Source organism: Chinchilla lanigera, unplaced genomic scaffold, assembly GCF_000276665.1.
Source record: "Chinchilla lanigera isolate Chin_1 unplaced genomic scaffold, ChiLan1.0 scaffold00014, whole genome shotgun sequence".
In the NCBI taxonomy this organism is placed as follows: domain Eukaryota; kingdom Metazoa; phylum Chordata; class Mammalia; order Rodentia; family Chinchillidae; genus Chinchilla; species Chinchilla lanigera.
Window position 1 is genome coordinate 3,269,104 of NW_004955415.1, and position 13,152 is coordinate 3,282,255.

Genomic DNA, 13,152 nt, shown 5'->3' on the forward strand with positions numbered 1-13,152 from the left:
AGCTACTGTTATTAAATTAGCATGATACTGGCACAAAAACAGACCTGAAGATCAGTGGAACAGATTAGAAGATACAGATACAACTACAGACACACTCAGTCACATTATCTTCGACAAAGGGGCCATGCATATTCAGTGGAAGGAAGATAGCCTCTTTAATAAATGGTGCTGGAAAAACTGGCTTTCCACATGCTGATGACTAAAACTAGACCCATGCCTTTCACCATGCCCTAAATTAAAGTCAAAATGGATCAAAGATGTAAATATTAAAACAGAATCACTAAATTTATTGGAACAGAAAGTAGGTAACAATCTTGGTGATATTGGGGTAGGCAGAGAGTTCAATAGTATCTAAAAAGATGAAATACTTAGGAATCAATCTAACAAAAGAAGTAAAAGATCTATACAGTGAAAATTATAGTACTCTGAAAAAAGAGACTGAAGAGGATATTAGAAAATGGAAAGATATTCCTTGCTCATGGATAGGAAGAACAAACTTTGTGAAAATAACCATACTTCCAAAATTGTTGTACAGATTCAATGCAATCCCAGTTAAAATACCATTAGTATACCTCACAGATCTAGAGAAAACATTCCTAAAGTTCATATGGAACCAGACAAGGCCTAGAATAGCAAAAGCAATCCTGAGAAACAAAGGAAAGGCAGGAGACATTAAAATTCTTGATTTAAATATATTACAAAGCTACTATCATAAAATCAGCACGATACTGGCACAAAAACAGACCTAAAGATCAATGAAACCGATTAGAAGATACCAATACAGCTACAAACACACTCAGTCACCTTATCTTTGACAAAGGGGTCAAGCATGTTCAGTGGAAGGAAGATAGCCTCTTGAATAAATGGTGCTGGAAAAACTGGCTTTCCACATGCCAAAGACTAAAACTAGACCCATGCCTTTACCATTCACTAAACAACCGTCAGAATGGATCAAAGATCTACATATTAAAACAGAAACACTAGGGCCGGGGATATGCCTCAGCAGCACAAGTGCCTGCCTGGTAAGTGCAAGGTCCTGAGCTCGATTCCTGGTACCAAAAAATAAATAAGTAAATAAAAACACAAACACTAAATTTATTGGAATGGAGAGCAGGTAAAAATCTTGACGACACTGGGGTAGGCTAAGAGTTTGTGAACAGAAACCAAACTGCATGGAAATACTTCAAAGAATCAAGAACTGGGATCTCATCTTACTGAAAAGTTTTTGCACATCTAAAGAAATCACCAATAGAGTAAAAAGGAAAACCCACAAATTGGGAAAAAATTTTAGACCACTGCCCCTCAGACAAAGGACTTCTACCTAGGACATATATAGAATTTTTAAAAAACAGCCCCCCCAAATTCAAAGACCCAGTCCAAAAATGGACATCTGAGATGAATACACGCTTCTCTAATGATGAGATATTAATGGTGAATAAATACATGAAAAAATATTCAGCATCATTAGTCATTTGAGAAATGCAAATTAAAACAACACTGAGATTCCATCTCACCCCAGAAAGAATGGCTATCATCTAGAAATCAACCAATAACAAATACTGGAGAGGCTGTGGGGAGAAAGGAACCCTACTCTACTGCTGGTGGGAGTGTAGATTGGTGAAACCACTGTGGAAATTAGTGTGGAGATGCCTCACAAAACTAGGATTGGAAGTTCCATTTAACCCAGCTATTCATCTTCTGGATATTTTTCCAGAAGAATTAAAGACATCATACCACAGTGATATATGTTCACCCATGTTTATAGCAGCACAATTTAGTATAGCTAAATCTTGGAAACAAAACAGATGCCCATCCACTGAGGAATGGATAAAAAAGTTGTGGTATTTTCATACAGTGGAGTATTACTCAGTTATTAAGAAAGATAAACTCGGGGGCTAGGGATTTAGCTCAGTGGCACAGCGCCTGCCTGGCAAGTGCAAGGTTGTGAGTTCGAACCCGATACCAGAAAAAAAAAAAAAAAAAGATAAACTCGAGCCTTTTGTAGTTAAATGGATGCAACTAGAGACCATAATAATGAGTGAAATAAATCAGACCCAGATGTGTAATCATCATATTGTCTCCTTGGTGTAGGAACCTGAAAGACAAGGTAAAACTCAAAACGTACACTAGATGATAGAAAAGGGAAAGAAATTGCTCAAAGGAAGGAACGACTGGGATGAGGGAAAGAAGAAAAAAGAAAGAAGGAAGGCAAAATATAAACATACATATATATGAATAGCTGTGATAACTGTATTACTGATGTCTGATGGTATCTTGAAATGAACCGTTAATGTTTACAATTTTGTATGTTCTGATCAATTTTGCATGCTTATGTCTAGCAATCTGAGCAACTGATTTGAAGGTAACAATATGTAGTGGAATTACAATGGTGAATTCCTACCATCTTGTCTACTGAAACTCTGTATTATCTCTAATGTTTTATTTCAAAATTATTTCCTTATTCTCTTTAATGGTTTGAGCAGTCTTCCATTATTACATCTGGTAATCTGAGCAACGTAGTTAGCATAGCAATGTGTAATGTAATAACCACTGTCAATTCCTTTTATTTTGTCTTGAGACCCTGTATCACTTTAAATGTTCTTGCTTTGATTTGTTTATGTCTGTGAAACTGGTAAGCTGCCACTGTTCTATTTTTATTTGTTTCTCATTTACTACTCTCTTTAAAATAAAAATAATAATTGACTGGATAGATATGAGGCCCTCAGAAAAGTATGTGCTATGCTTTAAAGTGGAAAATCGAAAAAGAACTATTTATGAAAAAGCTAGTTCTATAATTATAAGGGTAGTTCTGTCATGTTGATATCAAAGAAGTGAGGCTTGATTGCATAAGATTGGTAGCAATTGTAACACTAAATCTGAGTATCAAGAGAGAGTTCTGGGCTAGTGATGTAAACTTGAGAATCACCAGTATAGAGTCACAAGTGAAACTATGGGGTTAGATTAGATCACCTCCTACGTATGATCCAATGTCACTTTTTATAAGAAAAGAAGTAAAAAGAGGAGCAAAGAGGAGATAGAATAAGAAAAGGTAATGTACTGAAGGAAGGGAAAGGAAAGGAGAGGAAAGGAGGGGAAAGGAGAGGAAAGGAGAGGAAAGGAGAGGAAAGGAGAGGAAAGGAAAGGAAAGGAAAGGAAAGGAAAGGAAAGGAGAGGAAAGGAAAGGGAGAGGAAGAATAGCATGTTAGAAAATCTCAGTATTTACTTGCTATGAGGAATTTCAGAAGGATGCATTAGAAAGTTCCAGGGAAAATGTCAAAGTGTGATGTTAGAAAATCTAGTAAGACAATGGCTTCAAAAAGTCTAAGAGTAAGGTTAGAGAAGTATGTGCAAGGATATATTAATAATTTTTTTAAATCTCAGCCTACAGGAGCCCCTCCTTTAGAACTGATAATATATGAAATTACCTTCCTAATAAATTATAAATGCAACAAAATTCACAGAAAGGATATTAAGCAGAAGTGTACAGACTAGAAAGGTGATTGTGACTGAATTTAATAAATCTCTGAAATAACTTGAAAATTATGAATTTGAAGTTTATAACAACACTGAGACTACCACATCAGTCCCCTACAAAGTGGTTTTTACATTTCTATCAAAACATATTTTTCATCGTGACATTTTTCATTGCTTTCAGTTGGTAACTTTTCAAACCTGCACATTTTCACTTAGAAATACCCTAAAAGTCAAATGGCATTCTTTTATCACAAATGGGCTGACAGAATAATTTATAGTCAAGCAGGAAGAAACTTTTCAGGACAACTTAACTTTCCCTGCTTGTTCTTATGTTTTCAAAGACCTTTCCATATTTTTCTCCTTGTCAGGGATAGCGTGACCAAGTGTTCTGGACTTCTCAAAGATTTTGTACTGAGCAATTGAGAATGGCAGGCACCCAGGAGATTGTTACACTTCAGCAGAAAATGCTGTACTGAAAAGATCGATATTGGCCAGTCAGAAAATTAGTATATACAAAAGAAAGTTTTCACTTTAAAAAATAAAGTTTAGAACAAACAAATGGAAAAACAGAATTAAAAATAAAATATAAGGATAACTCACACAATCAAGCTGCTAGAATTTATGTCAAGTATTTTGTGTAGAAAGAATTAATTCAAATGGTATAAAGTGTTTGTGTTTTTAATAGGTTATCAGAATAACAAAAGAGACAATATACCTATTATGGTTTGTGTCTGTGTGTCCCCCCAAAGCCTCATGCAGCCATGGGGCAGGCTTTTAGAGTTGATTGATTATGGGTGTGAAAGCTACACCCACCCTGGGGTGGATAGTTTGCATATGTAAGGGAGAGGAAAAGGGTGCTTGAGGCCATTCCTGGCTTTCCTGTGTTGTGTTGCTTTGGCTGCGTTCTGCCGCCACGAGCTGTAGCCCTCTGCCATGTGCCACTCTGCCTTGTAACTTGCCAAGTACGGACTGAAACCTCCACAAACTGTAAGCGAAATAAACCTTTCCTTCCTTAATTTTGGGTGTCAGGTATTTTGTCCCAGCAACGAGAGGAAAGTAACCAAGACACCACCATAGTGTTCAGATTAATCTTCCATTGGTAATACATTCCATGATTTAGTTGTTCCTTTTCAGCTATTGGTGTATCTCATGTTATAACTTTAATCTCATGTTAAATGGTTATTAAATCTTTATAATTCCCTTAAAATCTGTCAAGTGCTTTGTAATCTTTTACTACTTTTTCCTGTTGTCAATTCAGTTTCTATAAAATATTAGAAAATAAATGGTGGATATGACTTTCCAAGCTCACAAAAAAATGGGGTTCCATTCAGCAGATAGTAGATAATTAAAACCAACTAAAAACAGATCTCTTCCTTCTGAGCCTGTGGATACTGTGATGGAAGCACCATATTTCCATTAAAATAGCTGACAACACAGGAGCAAGCAGATCTTCTCCAAATATTCATAACCTCTTAAGATCACCTGCAAAAACTGAACTAGCATTATAAGCATCTAAATACTTTATAGAATTATGCTCAGCATTTGCAATGAATAGAAAACACCCTGTCAATCATTTCTCATCAATATCTATATCTCTGGCCCTTTTAACTCATCATTCAACGGTTCTTTATCTTGTCTGAAACTTGGCCTTCCTTTGTTAAGCATTAGTACTCCCAATATGTATTTAAAAGTACAGATATGATTTTCAGCACTGAAACTTGCAGATGAATAGAGAATTCTTTTCAGAAAGTAACTTATGAATATTTTTCCCCAGATCTTGACCATGGACTAAGATTCATTGCCTTCTAAAATTAAGAGTCTAAATAATGTGCTTACAAATTGCTTTTCTTCAGCAGCTTGAATTAAAGCCCAAACTTAATTTATCACTCCCAAGTATAAATCTCTAGAACCATCATCCAAAATGTAGTATCCTTTCAATTCAGTGTAATTAGACAAAACACATACCAAAGAGCCATTAGAACAAAAACTATGAAAGGTGAAGTTGCATCTCTATTTCAATTCTTCACAAATAAAATAAAATATCATTTTCATTTCTGTCTCCCCTGTGTTAAATATAACCTAAATTAACTTCATGTGGTCAGGTTCTATCTTTTTACTCTAGTCTTTATTCTGCATTTGCAGGCTCACTCACACTGAGTTTCAGAGATGTGGGCAACAATGAAAATCTTTTATTTGGATCAATAGCTTCATGGATTATTTCCATGTATGAATTTATTTATGAGGAGAGCTAAGCAATTAAGGAGAAGCCATTTTGGTCTCCATTGGGCTCTACATCAAAGCCAGGTGCTCTGCTTCAAGAAGAGCTCTTTCAACACCTGCAGAAAACAGCCACTGACAAGTCTTCCTGTAACCAATATGACTGTTATGTGGCTATATACCTGGTCCATACCTTATAGGGATTACATACATCACCCACCCAGAGGAGACAAAGAATTGCATGGTGGTCTTCTCCACCCTTTCTTCTCACTCCCTTAGGTCCAAGCCACCCCTTTGTGAGGGGATCACTTTTCAAAACAGCACCACCCTTGCTCCCATGCCCAGACTTCCCTTCATCTTGCCACCCCCTGCGACAGTGTACTCTGATGCTAAATAAACTTTTTGCTTTTTTTTTTTTTTTGGTACCAGAAATCAAACTTAGGACTTTGAACTGGCCAGGCAGGTGTTCATACCACTGAGCTATATCCCCAGCCCCCTAAAGAAACACTCATCTTTATCTTTACTTTGACTTTGGTAAATTCTTTTACTGCCCACATCACCAGTCTTAGAAATGTAATATCACACAGCATTTACCATTACTGATCACATATTTTGGACACTGAGGGTATACTGATACATAAAGATAACAAAATCATTACTCATTTTTTACTTATATTTTCACATACTTAGAGGTTGAGGAGTAAATAATAGAAAAGAACAACTAATGCACAGTACACATAAGTGTTCTGAACAAAATAAATGTGTATCGGTCATAAAGAAATGGTGATTGATTGCTTAAGAGGGCTGAGATTGGAAATGCTAAAAGGAGTCACCCTTACTTGGCCCATGTATCAAATTATAAAGTTACAGAATTCCAGATAGAGCGAAGTTGAAAAAGGAAGTCATTCCTAAACTTAGAGCAAGATTTACGTGCTTTTGAAATAGGAAAAGGATGAGCAGAATAGGGGTGTGAGGAGGAGGAAAACAAACAGGAGGAGGAGAGCAGGATCATACAATCAAGGATAAGAGATGAGAAAGAATGGAGGCAGAGATAGTCAGAGACCAGATTACTTTGGTGCTTACGGGTTTTTTTAAGTGTGTAGAACTTACTGAAAGAGCTATACAGAGCCATTCAAAGGGAAGAGGGACAGGAACTGTTCAGATGTACATGATCCCTGCCAGTTACTGCTTCAAGAGTGGACTGTAGAGGAGCAAAGAGTGGCTGCAAGGAGATAGCTGGGAGGATATTTGCTGTTGCCAAGCAAAAATAACTGGCTAGAAATCGATGCTTTTAATGAACACTGAGTCAGTCAGACTCGTTTTAAAAATATTTTTCTGGAAACTACATCTATATGATTTTCTGATTTGTCAGGTATGAGAGATGATCTACAAAGAAGGAGTAAAGCGTTATTCTATTTTCTGTGGAGCAATTGGATGGACAGTTGCTCATCAATAGATAGGAGAGGTGGAGGGAGGAGAATCGGGATTTCTTCTCAGCATCTCGGTGCGGGCTGCCTAAGGATATGTTGAATAAGCACTTTGGGTACATGATTTCCCACTTCAGTGAGGGAGTCTGGGCCAGTGTTATAAAAAGAGCTAAGAGAAGAAAGTGTTTTGAGTTTGAAGAAGTAAATAACTCCACAGAACTCTGCTCAAAGGAGAAGCATGAGAAGCATGAGGAAAGAAGGCCTGGACCTGAAACCCCGATCCTCTTAATCAAGGCACTTTTAATGTATGAGGGAGACGAAATTGTACCCGGAGTAGACTGAGGAAGGAATAGAAGCTACAGAAGAGGAGATAGTGACGCTGATGATTTTAATTCCTTTTCCCTGATGCTGAAAGCCTTTCTGAGCGCCCACTGATTAATTGTGTACTATTTGCTTTGGTGATGGAGCTATTCAAAGCATCAGCCTACTTTGTTGATTGATCTGTAAGAGTTCTTTATTCTACAGTTCTGTTGTGAGATACAGCTTTGCAAATATTTGAGTCTATGATTTGCCTTTTTATTTCATTAATGACGTCCTTTAAGGAAAAATATTTTATGAAGTGCAAATTTACAATTCTTTGATGAAGTGTAACTCTACAATTTTTTAAAACTTTTATAGCAAGTACTTTTTGTTAGAACAATCTAAGAAGCCTGCTCTTGTTTCATGAAATTATTCTCCTGTTTTTCTCTAGGAGATTTATGGCTCTGATTTTACCTTATGTATATACTCTATGCATCTCTGTTAAATGGTTTTATTCAATGATCTAGTACATTATTTGTGTACTCTAACAATCCACACATCTTTTATTATGTCTGTAAAAACCTATACTGTATTTTGTAGCATTAAGATTGCTTCCTTTTCAGATTCTTTATGTGTCATACAAAAAAATTGTCAGTCATCTATTCAGGGAGGATTATCTTTTAATTGGTGAGTTTAACCTTTTTACATATGTTTTAACAATGTGATATTGATGTTTATATAATCTTATTTTGTTTTATGTATTTTAGTCATTCTTTTTTCTCTTTCCCTGATTTCTATTGAATATATTACATTTTGTTGTTTAATACTTATATATACCAGTCTTTTCATGTCATTTTTTAACAGAAGTGCATAAGCATATTTATTTATATCTTCTCCCCAATCAGAACTATCCTTTCCTGAGGCTCAGTGGGTTTACAAAGTCTTGTGTTTATGATGTCTATTAATATAGGTCTCAATTAGTAGGAATCATTTATTCTTATTTGTGGTAGTTTTGGGTATTTTCTTGTTAATTTGTTGTTTTGTAATTTAATAAATTTTACCAAGATATTTTATCACTCATGATTTTTCTTCAGTGTATCTAGAATCTCTTTCACTTCTAATATGGAAACTTCCCTGAAAAGATTTTCAGTATGGTTTTTTATATGCCTGTAAATATATTTACCTTCATTTGAGGGAAAATATAGCCTACTGCAAAATTCTAAGCTCAAATTTTCATTTTTTTAAAGTACCACTTTATACAAAGTCATAAACATGTAAGATGAACAAGCAAAGAAACTAATGTACAACATGAGGACCATAGGTAATAAAATTTTATAGACTATAGGGTTCACATGAAATAAGTTTAAGCTACTCCTGAATCAAAAAAGGGGTAACTGTGAAATTTTGGATACATCCATTTGCTTCTCTCTAGCGTCATTACTGTCCCTATATTTCCTGTAATGTCATACTGTATACCTTAAATATATACAGTAAAACTTGTTTTAAAAATAAAATAGACTTTATTAAGGTATGATACACATGCAATATGCAAAATCATAAAGTTACTTTTCAGCAAATTATAACAAAACAAATGGCACCGCTTCATACCGCTAATGTGAACAGTAGAATACCAGTGGAACCCGAAAAGCTCCCCTCACTATTCCTCCCACGGCCTGCAATTAGAATCACCAACTGTATTTCCTAAAAGGTATCTCTTCTCCTACTTCTCATACACAATTTAGACAGGCAATATTTTTAATAAACAGAATCATACTGTATGTGGCCTCCTGTTTAGCTTTTTTTCCCTCAAAAGTAGATTTATGAGGTTTTCCCTTGATATTGTCTATATTATTATTTATTTTACTACTATTCCATTGTGAATATATTTGATTAGTTATTCATTGTCCTGTTGGATATTTCTAGTCCTGCCAGTTATACATAATGTTTCTGTGAATATTCACGCCTCCTGTATCTCAGTACACACATGCATGTGCATCTGTTGGGTCGATGGATATATGGGAGAAACTTTACTACCATAAACTATACCAGCAATTTTATTTTCAACTATATTGATATGTGACTGACAAAAATTGTATACATTTAAGATGTCTAATGTGATTTTTCTGCTATATCTATACATTATGAATAATCAAAATTGAGCAATTAACATATTCATCTCATAAGAGTATGGTGTACTACAACCATCCAGAAATTATTCATTCAGGTAAATTTACACACTATGAGCAGCATCTTCCCATTTCCCCCAGCCCACAGCTCCTGGTAACCACAGCCCTACTTGCTGTTTCTTTGTACTTGCCTATTTAATTCCACAAACACGGGAGATCAGAAGGTATTAGTCTTTCTGTTCCTGGCTTATTTCATTCCACATAATGTCCACTAGGCTCTACCATGTTGTTGCAAATGGCAAAATTTCTCTTTTTCTAAGGTCAAATAGTGTGTGTGTGTGTGTGTGTGTGTGTGTGTGTTCCAGTAGAACAAAAGTTCTACTCATCCTTGGACAAAGCTTCTGGGTTTCTATATCTTGATTACTGAGAATAATTTTGTAATGAACACAAGTGTTGAGAATTTTCTTTGAGGTCTTGATTTCATTTCCTTCGAAGTACACAAGTGAAGGGATAGCTCGATCATGTGATAGTTTTACTTTTTAGGTTTTCTGTTTCCTTAATGACCACGAATAACAGTGTGCAACTGTCCCTTTTTCTCCATGCCCACACCAACCCTTGTTATTTTTGGCAGTTTTGAGCATAGCTGTTCTGGCATAAGCTGGTATCTCACTGTAGCTTTGACTTGCATTTCCCTGATGATTAGTGACGCTTACCATGTTAAATATACTTATCGACCATTTCTAGGTTTTCCTTGGACAAATGTCTATTTAAACCAGGTTTAAATATTTAAATTAGATTATTTGAATTTTGTTTTGGTTTTGGTTTTAATTTTGTTTTGCTTTTTGTTAAGCTGTATGATTTCCTTCCATATCTTGAATCAACCTATCAGACATACACTTTGCAAATATTTTCCATACCCTGTCTTTTTATGTTGTTTATTTTAATGTGCATAAGCTTTTAATCTGCACAAGTGGTCTCACTTCTTTATTTATGGTTTTGCTGCTTAAATTTATAGCGTTGTAGCAAAAAAAGTCATTGTCAAAGCCAAAATCAAGGAGGTCTGCCTTATGTTTTCTTATAGCAACTTTATAGCTTAGAGTGCCACCTTTGAGTCTTTAATTTTGTGTGCAGTGTAAGATAAAGCTCTGATTTCACTCTTGTGTATGTTACTATTGCATTTTACCAGTGCAGCTACCTTTTCTAGAAAAGAATACTAATGGTGTATTTTGGATATGCTTACTGAAAATTAACTGACAATATATACTTGGATTTATTTCTAAACTACCTCTTGTGTTCCATCGGTCTGTGTGTCAGTTTTTATATATAGAATATGTTAATTTTATTGTTAGTATATAGGACAGAAATATCCACCTCCATGCAGTTTAACCTCCTGGACCCAGGCTGCTTTTTTCTTGCTACTGCAAGAGTTTTCCAGCACCAGTAAATGGACAGGTTTGCATTTCATCAGATTTTTTTAGTTGTTCTACTTCAGGCACTTTATGACACCATCAAGCAGAACTTCATTTTGATTATCCTTCAAGCATTGAAAATATTGGACAAATTGGTTTGCTTATAAATACATTCTTGAATGTATCTACATGCCATATTCTTATATAATATATTCTCAGGTTTGTCATTTTCTAACCATGTTTTTTTTTTTTCTTTTCCCTTTTAAACAGCTAAGGGAATAATTTTATCTTTTCATGATTAACTACAGTTTCCCAAGTCTATCCACCCACCTTATTTGTTCATTAAAGATGTAAGGGTTCAGAGAGTGAGGGAGGTTTTTTTTATTGCTAAATTATTAAAAGCAACCTCGTTCTATGCCATAATCAACTGAAGAATTTTTTAATTGTCAAATAAGTGCATGTTTAATTCATATCCGCTTATAAAATCATAATTAGACAGCACACTTTTGTAGAATGTAATTTCTTTCTAAAATGTGCTACTGGGTTTTGTTACTGGGCATCTTGTGTCTGCTGGTTGTCACTTAACTGATGTATTCAGGGACATGAATACAGAGAGAAAGAAAGAGAGAGAAAGGTAAAATGAGAAAATGAGACAGCTGAAAGACAGACGTGTCTGGGATCTCACACAGGAGCTTCAAAGGCAAAGGCAACAGAAGACAGCACTGCTTAGGCATCAACCTCTGCATCAGATTTAATTTCCAAAAGTAAAATTGTGAGAACAGAACTTAAATACTTTTACCAATAGTATTTTCTATTCATACTTTAGAAAGACTAAGTTAAACTATCTTTTTCTAGTTCTTTCACTCTGTAAACAATGAAATGAAAATTTGCCTCTCAGATTTGCATCAACTTCCCTTCTCAGGACAATCATAAATTAACATTCCAAGCAGCATATCTTCACTCATTATCCACACTTGCAGCTTTCGGTTGAATTGTGCTAGAGATCACTATTCCGAGTAATCTTCTGCTTTCTCCTTTACATCAGAACCATGTTTACACACGTGCCTGCATTTAGAATGTACACTTCCCAGCTTCCTTTACAAGTAAAGGTGGCCAAGGAGATAAAAGTAGATTTTGAATTGCAAGCATTTAGATAAAAGTTCTTTAAAAGTGGGTCACTAACCTTGAAAAAGACCCATTTGTCTTTACTTCTTATTCTTCATGTCTCAGGGAAGTCACCACGGTCGCCATGGCTCCCTGAGACTATTTGGGGTGGGTGAAAGAGGAGTTTGCTAACCATACCATCATAGTGTACTCAAAAGGTAAGAGCAGTAACAGCATGCAACTTGATTCCTGTGCACAGTTTTATACATTAATTATAAGCCACTACCTGTTCAATTGAATAAATAACTCATAAGACAAAATTCAGATTCTGAAATACAAAAACAAAAACATGTATGTTACTGTTCTAAAGCTAGCTGTCACTGTGCAATTTAATAAGGTGTGCTAAAGAATAGTAGTCCTTATAAAAGCACAATAAAGTTAATTGCTTTTCACATAGAGTATATGTTTTGGTGGGTATGTGGATCTGTGTTCAGATTTTTAAAATTACTTTTAAATACCCATGACCTACTTGTAAAACAACAGCACAGCAAGGACTTTCATTCTCTGGTTTGCAACACTGTCAACATTTGGGCTCTTGCTTAGCTTCGAGTAAGTCATACTTCCCAAGGTTTTATTTCATGATACATCTCAACCAACATAATGTAAAGAAAATGGAAATATTAATATTTAAACTTGTGTAGCAATCAATATTAATGAGAGTGTTTTCCATTTCCTTTAAATTTTGTTAACTTATCCTTTCAAATAAATTAGAATGTTTTTATAATCCTTCATTGTAGAATTGTGAATTTTGTCTTATAATTATTAATTATCAGAATAATGTAGCCTTATTAAAGTTCAACCCTTAATTGATAATTAAAACTAACGGATAAAATGGACACTACATTTTACATTCAGTAAACCTACATAATAACTAATTTTGAAAAGCAAATTTGATTTCAGAGAGTATGGCAAATTATAGCAAAAACCATTTTATACTATTAATTTTCAGACAAGCACCAAAGAGGCTAGAAAACTCTAATATCACATGTATGGATTTTGAACATATAGTCCCCATTCCCTAGCATTTGTGTATTT